The sequence below is a fragment of the Nicotiana tabacum genome, chromosome 23, assembly GCF_000715075.1.
Source record: "Nicotiana tabacum cultivar K326 chromosome 23, ASM71507v2, whole genome shotgun sequence".
Lineage (NCBI taxonomy): Eukaryota > Viridiplantae > Streptophyta > Magnoliopsida > Solanales > Solanaceae > Nicotiana > Nicotiana tabacum.
The window spans coordinates 109,201,961-109,216,526 of NC_134102.1; positions in this window are offsets into that span (position 1 = coordinate 109,201,961).

The following is a 14,566-nucleotide window of genomic DNA, read 5'->3' on the forward strand; positions in this document are numbered from 1 at the left end:
AGATAGAGGCCTCAGTTTACTTTGCATTTCTGGAGGGCAGTACAAAGTGAGTTGGGGACCCGGGTAGAGCTCAGCACAACCTTTCATCCACAAACCGACGGGCAGTCGGAGCGGACAGTTCAATTCTTGGAGGATATGCTCAGAGCATGTGTAATTGACTTCAGAGGATAGTGGGATCAATTCTTGCCTTTGGCTGAGTTTGCTTACAACAAAATTTATCAGTCCAGCATTGAGATGGCTCCATTTGAGGCTTTATATGGTCGGCGATGTCGTTCGCCCATCGGATGGTTTGAGCCCGGTAAGGCTAAGTTATATGGTACTGATTTGGTGAAGGATGCCTTGGAAAAGGTAAAGTTGATTCAGGAGCGACTTCGCATAGTACAGTCCAGACAGAAGAGTTATGCGGATCAGAAGGTGAGTGATTTATCATTTATGGTGGGCGAGAATGTTCTCTTTAAAGTTTCGCTGATGAAGGGAATCATGAGGTTTGGAAAGAAGGGCAAGTTGAGCCCAAGGTTTATAGGTCTATTTGAGGTGTTGAGATGAGTTGGGGAGGTTTCTTATGAGCTTGCTTTACCTTCCAGTCTATCGGGAGTTCATCCAGTCTTCCACGTGTCTATGCTCCGGAAGTATCGTTCCGACAGGTCGCATGTGTTATACTACAACACAGTTTAGTTAGATGAGAGCCTAGGTTATGAGGAGGAGCCAGTTGCCATTGTTGACAGGTAGGTTCGTCAGTTGAGGTCCAAAACAATTTATGCGGTAAAAGTTCAGTGGAGGGGTCAACAAGTCGAGGAGGAGACTTGGGATACCGAGGAGGACATGCAGAGCAGATATCCATACTTATTCGGTATTTCAGGTACGATTCTAGACCCGTTCAAGGACTAACGTTTGTTTAAGAGGTAGAGAATGTAAAGATCCGGCCGGTCATTTTGCTTTCTAGAATCTCGTTCCCCTAAATAAGACTCCCCATATGTGCTTTTACTAATTTATGACTTGCGGGGATGGTTAGTTCGGGTTTGGAAGGGTTCGTGTTAAAATCGGAACACTTAGTTCCTTTTTATTGGCTTAAAAGGGTTAAGTTTGACTTGGGTCAACATTTGTAGTAAACGAACTCGGAATCGGGATTTGACGGTCTCATTAGGTTTGTATGATGATTTTGGACTTGGGCGCATGTTCGAATCGGGTTTTGGATGACCCGGTAGCGTTTCAGCACTTAATAGTGAAAGTTGACACCTTGAAGGTTTTTCAAGTTCTTTGAATTTGGTTTGGAGTAGGTTTTGGTGTTATCGAGGTCCGTTTGTAAATCCGAGCTTGAAAATAGTTTCGTATGGTGATTTAAGACTTGCACTCAAATTTGGTGTCATTTCGAGTTGATTTGATAGGAATCGCGCGCGCAAAAGTGTTTAAGTTTTATAATTCGATTCATGCATTTTGGTATCCGATTCGTACTTCTAGATGTTATTCTGGTGTTTTGAACGCGCGATCGGGTCCGTATTATGTTGTTGGATGGGGTCCTGGGGGCCCCGGATGTGGATCGGATTGTAAATCGGACTCGAATTTGGGCTTGGGGGACTGCTGGTGCACTAGTTCTGGTGTGCCCGCACCTGCGATATTTTTGGCCGCAGGTGCGAGCTTCTGACCGCAGAAGCGGCTTTGGACGAAAGGTCAGTGGCCCACAGAAGCGGAGGATCTTCCGCAGAAGCGGCCTCGCTTTTGCGATGAAAGGGCCGCAAGTGCGAGAAGAGGTTGGCCAGGCCTTGACCGCAGGTGCGACGCTGCTTTCCGCAAAAGCGGGAGCCCGTCCGTAGAAGCGAAGTCAGATGGCCTGGGCTAGGACCACACCTGCAATGGATTTTCCGCAGGTGCGGCCCATGGTCCGCAGAAGCGGAATCGCTGGAGGCAATGAGGTCTATTAATGTCGGGACTTAGGCTATTTTGGCTCATTTCTTTCATCTCTTGGGCGATTTTTGAGCTCTTTGAAGAGGGGTTTTAACCTAGCTATTGGAGGTAAGTAATTTCTATCCAATGTAAGTTAAATACATAGATTATGGGTAGATTGTAACATGTAAAATTGTGAAAATTATGGGTTTAGTTGAAAAACCTAGGTTTTGATAAATAAAAAAATGGGATTTAACCATGAAAATGGTTATGGAATTGGGTGAAAATTATATATTTGAGTTTGTGAGGTTATGGGTAACAATTATCTTCGAATATTTCCGGAATCCGGGGACGTGGGCCCAAAGGTAAATTTTAAGAATCTTCCAATTTGGGTTGGGTACTCACTCTAATAGCTAAATTATTAACTTTTGAGCGTATATTGATTAGTTTATATAACATTTGTCTAGCTTCGGATTGTTCATCACCAAGTTGGGTCCTTAGAGTGAATTTGTGGTCGGAAAGTGAACTTTGAGACGAGGTAAGTCTCTTGCCTAACCTTGTAAGAGAGAACTTACCCCATAGGTAATTTAAATTGCTATTTGATTCTAATTGTGGGGGCTACGTACGCACGAGGTGATGAGGTGACGAGAGTCCGTGTGTGGCTACTAATTATGCTTAAGTCCGAGTAGTTTAGGTCCCAAATCATGAAATACTTGTAATGTTTGCACCTTACTTGTTAATTAAAGTATCTAAATTATAATGAAACTTGGTAAATGATTTGTAGAGCTCGAATTTCACTTATTTGAGTTTTGGCGGGTTACTTGACTGTTAACAGAAATTGTCTTTCTTTGTGTATTAGCCTTATAATAGCTTTGAAATCGGATGTTCATAATGTATCCTCTCTTCTTGTGGAGCGGGTCGAATGCCTCGGCAGTATAATAGATGCATCTATGGTTTGCGCCGCTCGACCCTCGGTAGTGTACACATTATTCTTGATCGGACCGTACGACCTTGGCATAAATCATGCGTGTTAATGCTTGAAACCTGAACACACTTGATATTAATTTTCATGAAATGCGAGATTATAATTTATTTATTTGTTCGGATTTTATTTGGAGTTAGTATGTGCTAATAGAAGACTCTTGGAATTTACTATTAGTTAAAGAATTATTTAATCATTGTTGTTATTATGTTAAAGTTATTATTCACATACTCTATGTCTATTTAGCATTTCTGTATTTTATTGTTCGCCCATAGTAAGTGTCGATGTCGACCCCTCGTCACTACTTCTTCGAGGTTAGACTGGATACTTATTGGGTACACGTTGTTTATGTATTCACGCTACACTTTTACACTAATCATGAAGGATCTGAGGCAGGTGCATCTGGCAGTCAAACCGGCGCGCACCCCTGATACCCCGAGGCCTAGTGGTGAGCTGCTCTTCTGAGTCCGTTCGGCAGCACCTGGAGTCTCTCTTTTGCATTATTTTCTGTCTACTCTATTTCAGACAGTAGTTTAGTATTTTTTATATTCTACTAGTAGCTCATCCACTTGCGACACCAAGTCTTGGAATTATACTAGTAGACATTTGATGGCTTTTGAGTATTTATTTCACCACACTTGTTCTCATAATTGTTTACACTTTATTTTATTAAATTTTTCACCTCTTACTTACTTAATAAATATAATTCAACCATTTCGAAATTGTTAAAAAGAATAAATACATGGCTAGTTCACTGTTGGCTTGCCTAGCGGTGAAGTTGGGCACCATCATGACCTATAGGTGAAATTGGGTCGTGACAATAACAAGCGGATTGGTATCGGATTAACGATTATTGGGCGGTTATCGGGCGGTTTATCGGCTAAACCAAATAGAAATATTTTGAACAATCCTAGTCTTGCGAATACCAAACGCCAAACTGCATAGTTCACTGGCTTTTATACCTTTCCATTGTGGGACTCCATATGTGTCATGACCCAAAATCCCACCTCAGGCGTCGTGATGGCACCTAGTCTCTAAGACTAGGTAAGCCGATTTCAATTACATTTCAAGACATTTGTTTTTATAAGTAATCAAAACTAACAGCGGAAACAATTATGAAAATCTCCCAAGACTGGTAATACTAAGTCACGAACACTAACTGAATACATATAATGATCTCAAGGATCGAATACTCAATACTGTTTTATTAAAAATTAACAGTACAATAAAATAAAAAGACTCCAAAGGACTGCGACGATCAAGCAGCTCTACCTTGAATCCTTACGGTCCCGCTTTAACTCTGTCCAAGTCCGATATCTCCAATACCTGGCTTTGCACAAAAATATGCAGAAGTGTAGTATGAGTACACCACAGTCGGTACCCATTAAGTATCAAGACTAACCTCAATGGAGTAGTGACGAGGTACAGTCAAGACACTCACTAGTCTATTAACCTGTGCAATATAGTATACAAAATAATAGGAAACAAATAACAATAATGGCAACACTAATCAACCAGTAATCTGCACAGCAGGGCAACACGAACACCATTAATATTGCTCAATAAATAATAAATACATGTACACCTAATTAATTCAAGTCTTTCAAATATAAATCTTTCGCCTATATACTTCTCAAATAATAATCTTTAGGATATAATACTATCCAATAAATATATTTCGAATATACTCCCTTCAAATAAATATATTTAAAATATAATTATTTCAAATAAATCTCTTTCAAATATAATTCCTTTAAATAAATATCTTTCGAATTTGATTCTTTCAAATAGATTTTTATGAATAATAATCCTTCCAAATAATTTTTTTGAATATAATTCTTTCAATTCGAAGTCACCATGTGACACCTCATTTTAAAATCATAATATACGGGTCGCATCCCACTTTCATATTTCCATGGCACCTCTTGCCAAATTTCTCTATCACAACTGCACAGATAACTTACGTGCCAATATCATCATCATTTAGCCACGGCACCTCGTGCCCTAATGTAACGACCCGACTGATCGTTTTGAGTATTACAATCTCGTTTCCTAATTTACTGCTCAAATTGGGCTTTACAGTTGTTGTGTAACTTGCCGGGGCAATTGGTTCGGGTCTGGTAAGGTTTTGGAATGAATTGGAATACTTAGTTCCAAGGTTTAAAGCTTAAGTTAAAATAGTGGCCGGATATCGACTTATGTATAAACGGCCTCGGAATTTAATTCTGATGATTTCAATAGCTTCGTATGGTGATTTTGGACTTAGGAGCGTGTCCGGAAAATTATTTGGAGGTCCGTAGTGGAATTAGGCTTGAAATGCCGAAAGTTGAATTTTTGGAAAGGTTGACCGGGGGGTTGACTTTTTTATATCGAGGTTGGAATCCGATTCTGGATATTGGAATAGCTTCGTTATGTCATTTATAATTTGTGTGCAAAATTTAAGGTCATTTCGGATTGATTTGATGTATTTCGGCACAAGATATAGAATTTGAAAGTTCAAAGTTCATTAGGCTTGAATTGAGGTCCCGAGGGGCTTGGGTGAGTTTCAGGTTGGTTTCAGACCATTTCTAGGCCATTCTTAGTTGCTGGTTTTTGTCCACGGAGGTATGCATCGCGATCGCGGACAAATGTTCGCGATCGCGAAGAGCAATTTTGTTGTTTGGGCACTGTTAATCGCGATCGCGGAAGCCTTTTCGTGATCGCGTAGAGAAAAATCCTGCTGCACTAACCCAACTTTGGAAGCTTATATCTCGCAATTTATAAGGAATTTGGAGATGATCCAAATATGAAAGTTGTAGCCCTTGATGCCTAGTTTTCAGAAATGTAACCCATTTTTCATTTAGAGTTTTGTACAAAAGGTTATGATGGATAAACTATAGGCTGTCTGGGAAGAGTTTGGAAATCTCTATTGCACATGGCTGACTTTGGAAGCTTATATATAGCAATATATAAGGAATTGGGAGATGAATAACAAATGCAAGTTATAGCTCTTGGTGTCTAAATTTTAGAAAGTTAAACCAATTACAATTTGGAGTTTTGTATAAAATATTATGACCAATTACTAGAGGCTGTTTGGAAGAGTTGGGGAGTTTGTTCTTCGCGATCGCGAAGCATTTTCCGCGATCGCGAAGAGCAATTTTGGGGCTGAATTTTTTTTTGCTTCGCGATTGCGAAGCATTTTCCGTGATCGCGAAGAGTAAATGCCTGGACAAAAGATATATTTTGAGGTTTCGGCCATTTTAACACATTTGGAGCTATGAAGCTCGGATTGAAGCGATATTTGAGGCGATTTTCACCATATGGATTGAGGTAAGTGATACTAACTCGGTTTTGGTTAAATTACACGAATATATTATTATTTTTATCAACAAATTAATGTTTTGGGTTGAAAATAGTAAAAAATTTCATAGACTTTAATTGAGGATTTGAAGGCCGAGTTGTTGTCGGATTTGAGTAATTTTGGTATGGTTGGACTCGTGGTTGAATGAGGGTTTGGATTTTGTGAGTTTTATTGGATTCCGAGACGTGGGCCCACGAGTGATTTTTGGGACGTAATTTTAGATTTTTGGAAAATATTAGTAATTTGATATGGAATTAATTCCTATAATTTTGTGAGCTGAATCAAATTAATTGTGACTAGATTCGAGCCGTTTGGAAGTTGATACGCGCAGAATGGAATTTCTGGAGCATTGCTTATCTTGCTCGACATTGGATTTGGCTTGTTCGAGGTAAGTAACTCTTCTAATCTTGGAGTTGAGGGTATGAACCCTGAATATATGTATTTCATGAATTGTTGGGAGGTGACACACATGCTAGGTGACGGGCGTGTGGGCGTGCACTATAGAAATTATGACATAATTATTTCTGTGGAATTTTTTAGTTAAATGATCTTGGCATTTTCCATGTAGTTTTATGAGTTAAAGAAATTGAGCTGAAAAGCATATTAAAAATCATGTTGAGGCTATGTGCCAGTATTATTGGGACCCACAGAGGTCATATTATTGTGAATTATTTATTTAAAATTGAAAATTCATACTCAATCATATTAATTTCATTGCATATCATATCTCACTCTCTATTTTTATTTATTGATACCTCATATCATCATTTTGGGCTATTCTCATGACATTGTGAGCCCATGAGAGAGAGACTGGAGAGATTGATGATTGAGGGAGGCTGGTGGCCTGATTGTGAAGATATGTTTTTTGGTATCGGGCTGCACGCCGCAGTAGGCCATGTTGGCTTTATATATATTATACTATTGCACGTGAATTGGTTGTGCAACACGTGAGTTGGCCGTACGGATCCATATATTATACTATTGCACGTGAGTTGGCCGTGCATCACGTGAGTTGGCCGTGCGGATCCAGATATGATATTATAGCACGTGAATTGTCCGTGCAGCACATGAGTTGTCTGTGCTTATAGCGCTTGGGCTGTAGGAGCCCCTCATGAGTCTGTACACACCCCCAGTGAGCACAGTCGACTATAAACAGGGATCAGGCTGCACGCCACAGCAGGTATTGTATAACGCTGAGTGATTGAGTGTGCTGAGCATAGTGAGAGAGAATGCGAGACAGTGAGAGATTGAGTACTCTGAGAGTGTGAGTACATGAGTACAATCTCTTAGATACATTGCATTGACATGCACACATGACATATATGCATAGAGATGTGTTTTCCTCATGTTGTACGGTATCACATTATTCATGATTTCTCACACATGTTGATAGATGGGCATAGTGATGCATTTTTTTACACGGGTTATCTGGAAAGAAAATGAAACATATCATTTATTATTGAAATGATTTTGGGAAAATTATTGCTTTCAAACTTATTCATATTTTTGGAAATTTCGGTAAACGATTTGGATTTTTCACTGATGTACTTGAAAGGAAGAACTATTATTTTTTAAATCATGATTTGGCTGAGCATTTTACCTCTGAGTTACTTCTGGTATTATTTTCTTTATATTGTTATGGACTGTTGTAGACTAGTGGTTTTGGACCCGACCTTGGTAGAAGCTCGTCACTACTTTCAACCTAAGGCTAGGTTTGTTACTTACTCAGTACATGGGGTCGGTTGTACTGATACTACACTTCTGCACATTGCGTGCAGATGTTGGCTATTGTTGTTGATGTGCTTGATGGTTGCGGGATTTGAAGATGTACCAGCATTCCTGTTGTAGTTGTCTCTTGTTCATGGTAGCCTTTGATTTATAAAAGCTCTGTTTATGTATTATTCAAATAGACTATGTAATTATTTCATTTCCGCTTTGTATACTCTATTCTTAGAAGCTCATAATTTGTACTACCAGTTTTTGGGGGATGTATAAGATTAAGATCTTTATTCACTTAAATTGCTTTAATAATTATTATTGGAATTGGATAATTGAAAGTTGGCTTACCTAACGGGTTGTGTTAGGTGCCATCACGACTAGTTGAATTTTTGGTCGTGACACCTAATTTCATATCACAATTGCACGGATAATTCACATGCCAATATCATCATTATTTAGCTACGGCACCTCGTTCCCTCATTTCATATCACAATTGCACGGACAATTCACGTGACAATATCATCATTATTTACTCAAGGTACCTCGTATCCATATTTCATATCATAATCCGCCTGGCAATAGCCACAAACCCCCAATTTCAACATAAATCATACTATTACCAATTTACCAACAACAAGACCAATTGCACAAGATATAAAAATAAACACAAGGAAAATTACAACATCACATAAAAATCACCAACGCAACAACTCCATATCATTACATATTATCCCTGACAATAGCCACCCTTATCTCTCCTATAGCCACCCTTATTACTCCTATAATAGCCTTTTATCCCTCCGCCCTGACAATATCAATAGCCACCCTTATCGCTCCTATAACCACCCTTATCTCTCCTATAGCCACCTTTATCACTCCGCCCAGATAATATTCCAACACACATAACAACGGTGAAATGCCACCCTGATACCCATATAATATCAATAGTGGAATGTCACCCTTATATCCTCAAAATAATAACTCAAATAACATAAAAATTTACACAGAATATTATCATGACAACATAACAAAAACCAATTAACATCACAAATTGCCCAACGGCCACAACCAAATTCCAAAGATATAACATAATCAATTAATTTCACAACAAATAGCCCAAGGCTCCACACAATGCGTATAAAATCTCGAATCAACAATAGAGATGGAAATATAACTCAGCATAGGACAACACCTTTTTTTTATATACAATGTTTTGGTAAATATACTAACACCTATTCTTAAGCTTATTTAATTAATTATTTGCAGAGGGAAAATCCGTAATGAAATTAAATTTCAAGAAATATCAAATCATCAAACTCACGGAATTCACATTAATATACAAGTAAAAATCACACCAAACTGTCATTTAAAAATAAATTCAACAAACACGAATTGAGGCATGACAAATAGATGATTTAATAAATACCAATAATTATCCAATTTACTACACAATATATCTAAGATTTAACCCAATATATTTTGCATATATAAGCCCGAGTACATACTCGTCACCTTGCGTACATGGCTTTTCATATTTCACAAATGGAAACATAAGACTCGATGCCTAAGGGGTAATTCCCCCATTCGAGGTTAGGCAAGATACTTACCTTTTTGAAGTTATGCCGATATTCTAAAATCGGCTTCTTGCTTGAATTAACCTCTGGACAGCTCAAATCTATCCAAATTAATTGTACAACTTTATTAAAATTCATCGAAAATAATTCTGGATAATTAAACGTCGACTTAAAAATTTATTCCAAAAAGTCAACAAAAGTCAAAAAAGTCAACACAAGGCTCGCCCCTCGGAACCCGACATAATTTTCATGAAATTCGAACACCCATTCCGATACGAGTTCAACCATACCAATTTTATCAAATTCCGATAATAACTCGACCTCCAAATCTTAAATTTTTCGTTTTTGGAAGATTTTGCAAAAAATTTGATTTCTTCCATTTAAATCTGAATTAAACGATGAATATAACCATGGATTTATAAAATATAAACACATTCGGGTATAGGACACTTACTTGAGTTGAAATCGTGAAGAAATCCTCAAAATCGCCCAAGAACCGAGCTCCAAAAATTCCAAAATGAAATGGCAAAGTGACTGATTTTTGGTCCTTATGTTTCTGCCCAGTTTCGCTTCTGCGAGTACTGTTCACGCTTCTGCGGGCACTGTTCATGCTTATGCAAGCATTGTTCACGCTTCTGCACTGCCTCTGCTTCTGCGGGCACTGTTCACGCTTTTGTGGGCACTATTCACACTTCAACGATCACAGTTCACGCTTCTGCGATCACTGTTCATGCTTATATGAAAAAAACCAGCAAGCTGCCAGCTTCGCTTCTGCGTTCTTACTTGCGCTTCTGCGATTGCGCAGGTGCACAGAAATATCCGCTTCTGCGAGTTCAAGCCATCCTCTACCCAGCTCCCTTTCCAGTCGCTTCTGCGATGAAACTTTTGCAGAAGCGAAAGAATCAGTTGCTGCCCAGAAATTCCAGCATCTTTTCTTCAAGTCCGAATTGATCCGTTAACCTTCTGAAATCCACCCAAAGCCCTCGAAACCTCAACCAAATATACAAACACGTCCCAAAATACAATACAAACTTAGTCGAGGCTTCAAACCATGTCAAACAACGCCGAAATTACGAATCGCGCATCGAATCGAATTATGAGTTTTCAAATCTTTCAACTTCTATATTTTACACCGAAACGTATCAAATCAATCCGGAATGATTTCAAATTTTGCATACAAGTCATAAATGATGAAATGGAGCTATTCAAATTTCCAGAATCGAAATCTGACCTCGTTATCAAAAATTCAACCTTCGGTCGGACTTTTAAAAAATCTTCCATTTTCCAACTTTCGCCAAAATGCGTCGAATTGTCCTACGGATTTCCAAATCCAAATTCGAACATACGCCTAAGTTAGAAATCACCATACGAAGCTATTGAAATTATAAAAATTTCATTCCGGGGTCGTTTGCTCAAAAGTCAACTCTCCGGTCAACTCTTTCAATTTAAGCTTCTAAATAGGATTTGTTCTTTCAATTTAATTATAAATCTTCCTAAAATCAAACTCGACCACACCCGCAGATCATAATACATATTACGAAGCTGCTCGAGACCTTAAGTCACTGAATGTAGCACTAATTTTTAAAACGACAAGTAGGGTCATTACAATATGAGCCTCCTCTTTTAGTGACTCCATTGTTCTTATTTCAACTAGTTGGTTTGGTGATTAGATTACTCTTAATTGGTCCTTTAAATGTGTTACCCCTATGCACCTGGTGTCCAAGATCATCAAGAGACTGACGAGTGATAAGTGACGAGTGATGAGCATGAGCGGATTTAGATTAAGAGAAATTTTGATTAGGGATTTAGGACTTAGGAGAGATGACTGGTCGACTTCTCACTCTCTGTTGTGGACTGAATTCAATTGAGAATTAGATATTAGGGATTTAGTCATTTAGAGTTTCAATAGTACTTTATATACATAGGAGTAAATAGTGTAAATATTAAAATTCTTAACGGGTTAACGGTTTATACAATAAGAAAATTGAGTAATTCGCCCCAAAATTGTTAAGTCGTTAATTATAAAATCCAGTGTTTTAAAAGGCATTTTCGGGGCGAGCCCTGGGGAGGGGCGTACCAAAAACGCCCCGGGGCAATGGTATGGGGCGAAAGTCTCAAGAGGCGTACGCCCAGCAATTCAGGGCGTATGCTCGGGCGCCTGGGCGTTCGAGGCGCATTGTTTTAGTGAGGCATAAGCCCAAGAAAACTTTTCAAATTAAAATAAAATTTGTTGAATAAGTATTCATATAATACCCAAATTTTCAAAATTCAGCTTGGTAATTACTCAAAAATTTTTAAAAGGAACTGAAATGTATTAAATTTAAAAGCCAAGACCTTTTTAAATGACTGAAGCCCCAATTCATGGTCTTTCCCAATTCTTTATCTTGTCCGCTAGTCTGCTAATATCTCCCAAAAGCAACGAATATTCAAAAAAAAATTACAAATACAAAGAGAACTTCATTCTCCTTCATAGGCAAATTCAAAGTTCAAATTGCAGGTTAGTCATCATTTTTGTTCCTCCATGTAGAAAACTTTATTCTTTTCGACTCAAGTTACTTGAGCTTCTAAGTAGCGTATAATAGATTATTTTGACTAATTTTTTATAGGGATGAAGCACATCTCTCTCTCTCTCTCTCTCTCTCTCTCTAAAAAAATAGTATGTGTGTTTGTATTTCAAATATTTATAGTTTTCTTCAATTTTTATGCAATTTTTTCTGTTTATAAATATTTATTGTAATTATATTATTTTATAAAATATTAAAAATTAAATACATATGAGGCTTACTCCCCGTGCCTCGGGGCTTACGCCTCGCTGAGGCATATGTAAAATGCCTCGCCTTACGCCCACGCCTTTTAAAATACTGATAAAATCTCAATCCGTTCACCAACCATTACCCTAATAACCCAATACCAATTAGCCAATAAGCCATTGGTTCGGTTCGGTTCGGTTCGGTTAATGGTTACGGTTTGGATTTGAACATCCATAGAAAGAACAGAGGAGGGGAGAATGATGATCGGGGGAGAGAGAGAGAGAGAGAGAGAGAGAGAGAGAGAGAGAGAGAGAGAGAGAGAGAGAGAGAGAGAGAGAGAGAGAGAGAGAGAGAGAGAGAGAGAGAGAGAGAGAGAGGGAGAGAGAAAACAGGGATCGGAAATAACTGTTTCCCTATTCAATTCCTAATATAAAGGGATACTTATTAATATTAATTTATATATAACTGGTAAATTGTATATGCCCATGTAATTAAGGTAAAACTTGATTAGGGATGGTAATAAAGTTTCATATGTAGTATAGGAAGGTAAAAATCTCTTAATAATATAGTCAAATTCCAATTTCCCTCCAAAACATCCTTAAAAATATTCAAACTATATAAGACAAAGAAGTGCTTTTAAACACTTCTTCCTTTCTTTCATTTTCCAATGAGGGACAAAATGACCTCTTCTCAAATACTCCCATCAAACACAGACTAATCTAAAAAAAATACCATATGCTTCTCCCGTTCTCCGTCCAACAGACATTTTGAACAGACTTCCTAAACAAAAGAATAAACCGAGTAAAACTCTTCACAAAATATTCCAATTTAAATTTCAAGTGGGGAATTGAAGTACACCACGTCTAAGCAACGGATACGGGAACGGGTGTCTGACACGGGTGCGGATCTAGAGATCGGATCCTTCGACATGTAAATTCTAAGATTCAGAAATATGGATCCTATTACGGATATTATGCGGGGATCCGGCTAAAGTAATTCAAAAAATATAAAATATCTCTAAATTATGAGAAATTTTGTGGAATACTTACGTATAGCTTGTAAAGTGTGGATTTCTTTTTTATTCTCAAGTTGTAGATAAGTAAATGTATGATTTTCTAGATAAGGTGTACTATTTTCTTCAAATTTACCCTATTTTTTGGTTCTGATTTCGGGAATCAAATTGTATCTAGTCTCTAATTATTTTGTCGTGATCAAAGTACCCAAAATTGTATGACCAGATTCGGTACGGATCCCATACCCACACCCATACTAGTGTCATGTCGACATGGGTGTTGTATAGGGTAAAATATGCTATGACACGTGGTCGTCCGAGAAAGAGGCATGTGAAACCCAAGACAGGGGGATGGCTAAAGACCGAAGACAACTGTGTCGTTTGTCATCAGAAAGAATAACGCTCATAAAGATGTGATAAATGCTCTTCTCCCGGTAACATTTAATAGAAAATATTTCATGGCATTAAGAGCAGTTACCCGTTACAAGGAATTTGGCATTTATGTTCATCGTTATATCTTCATCAATGCCCCCTCATAATTGACATTAAAGAAGGGCACGACCCTAGGACCTTCTTTATATCTATAAATAGTGAGCTCAGTTGTCATTATAAAGGACACGAATTTTCTAGCAAACTTATGTTATACTCGATACAAAGCTCAATCCAATCTTATCTTCTTATTTCTTAATTTTCCTTGTTGTTGTGCCCGGAAATCCTGTTCCCGGAATCATTACTTCTACTATTTCGTTTATATCCCAAGGCTAAGTATTGTGCAATTCTTCGATTATTTATTTATTTTATGATTAAATTAATTAACTGTACCATTTTACGGCAAACAGTTTGGTGCCCACCGTGGGGACTAGATAGCCTTGTAATTAAATTGATCCTTGCCTTTTTTACTAACGTGTTTTGATTGCTTTTGTCTTAGAAAATATCATAACACATGGCAGATAACACTGTTAACGACATGCGCAGCCCCGAGATTCGAGGGGATCAACCTCATTCCGAGGATTCAATCAGTGATACCCATAATGAGGGGAATGACGCTACACTAGTGCATGACATGCAGTATCCTCGACTTATTCGGGGGACCACTCCCGATGACGCTGATGAAGAGCATGTCATCGACGCGGTAAGGGTCTTGCAAGAGCAACATGAGATCATTCTAGGCCACTTCATGCAACAGGATAAAGTTATGACTAAGTTAAAGCAAGCGTTGTCGAGACCTTCAAATAATGCAAACAGACGAGATCTGATTCCTCCCGGGTTCCCACGAATCAAACGACGTGGAGGATCGACAACAACACT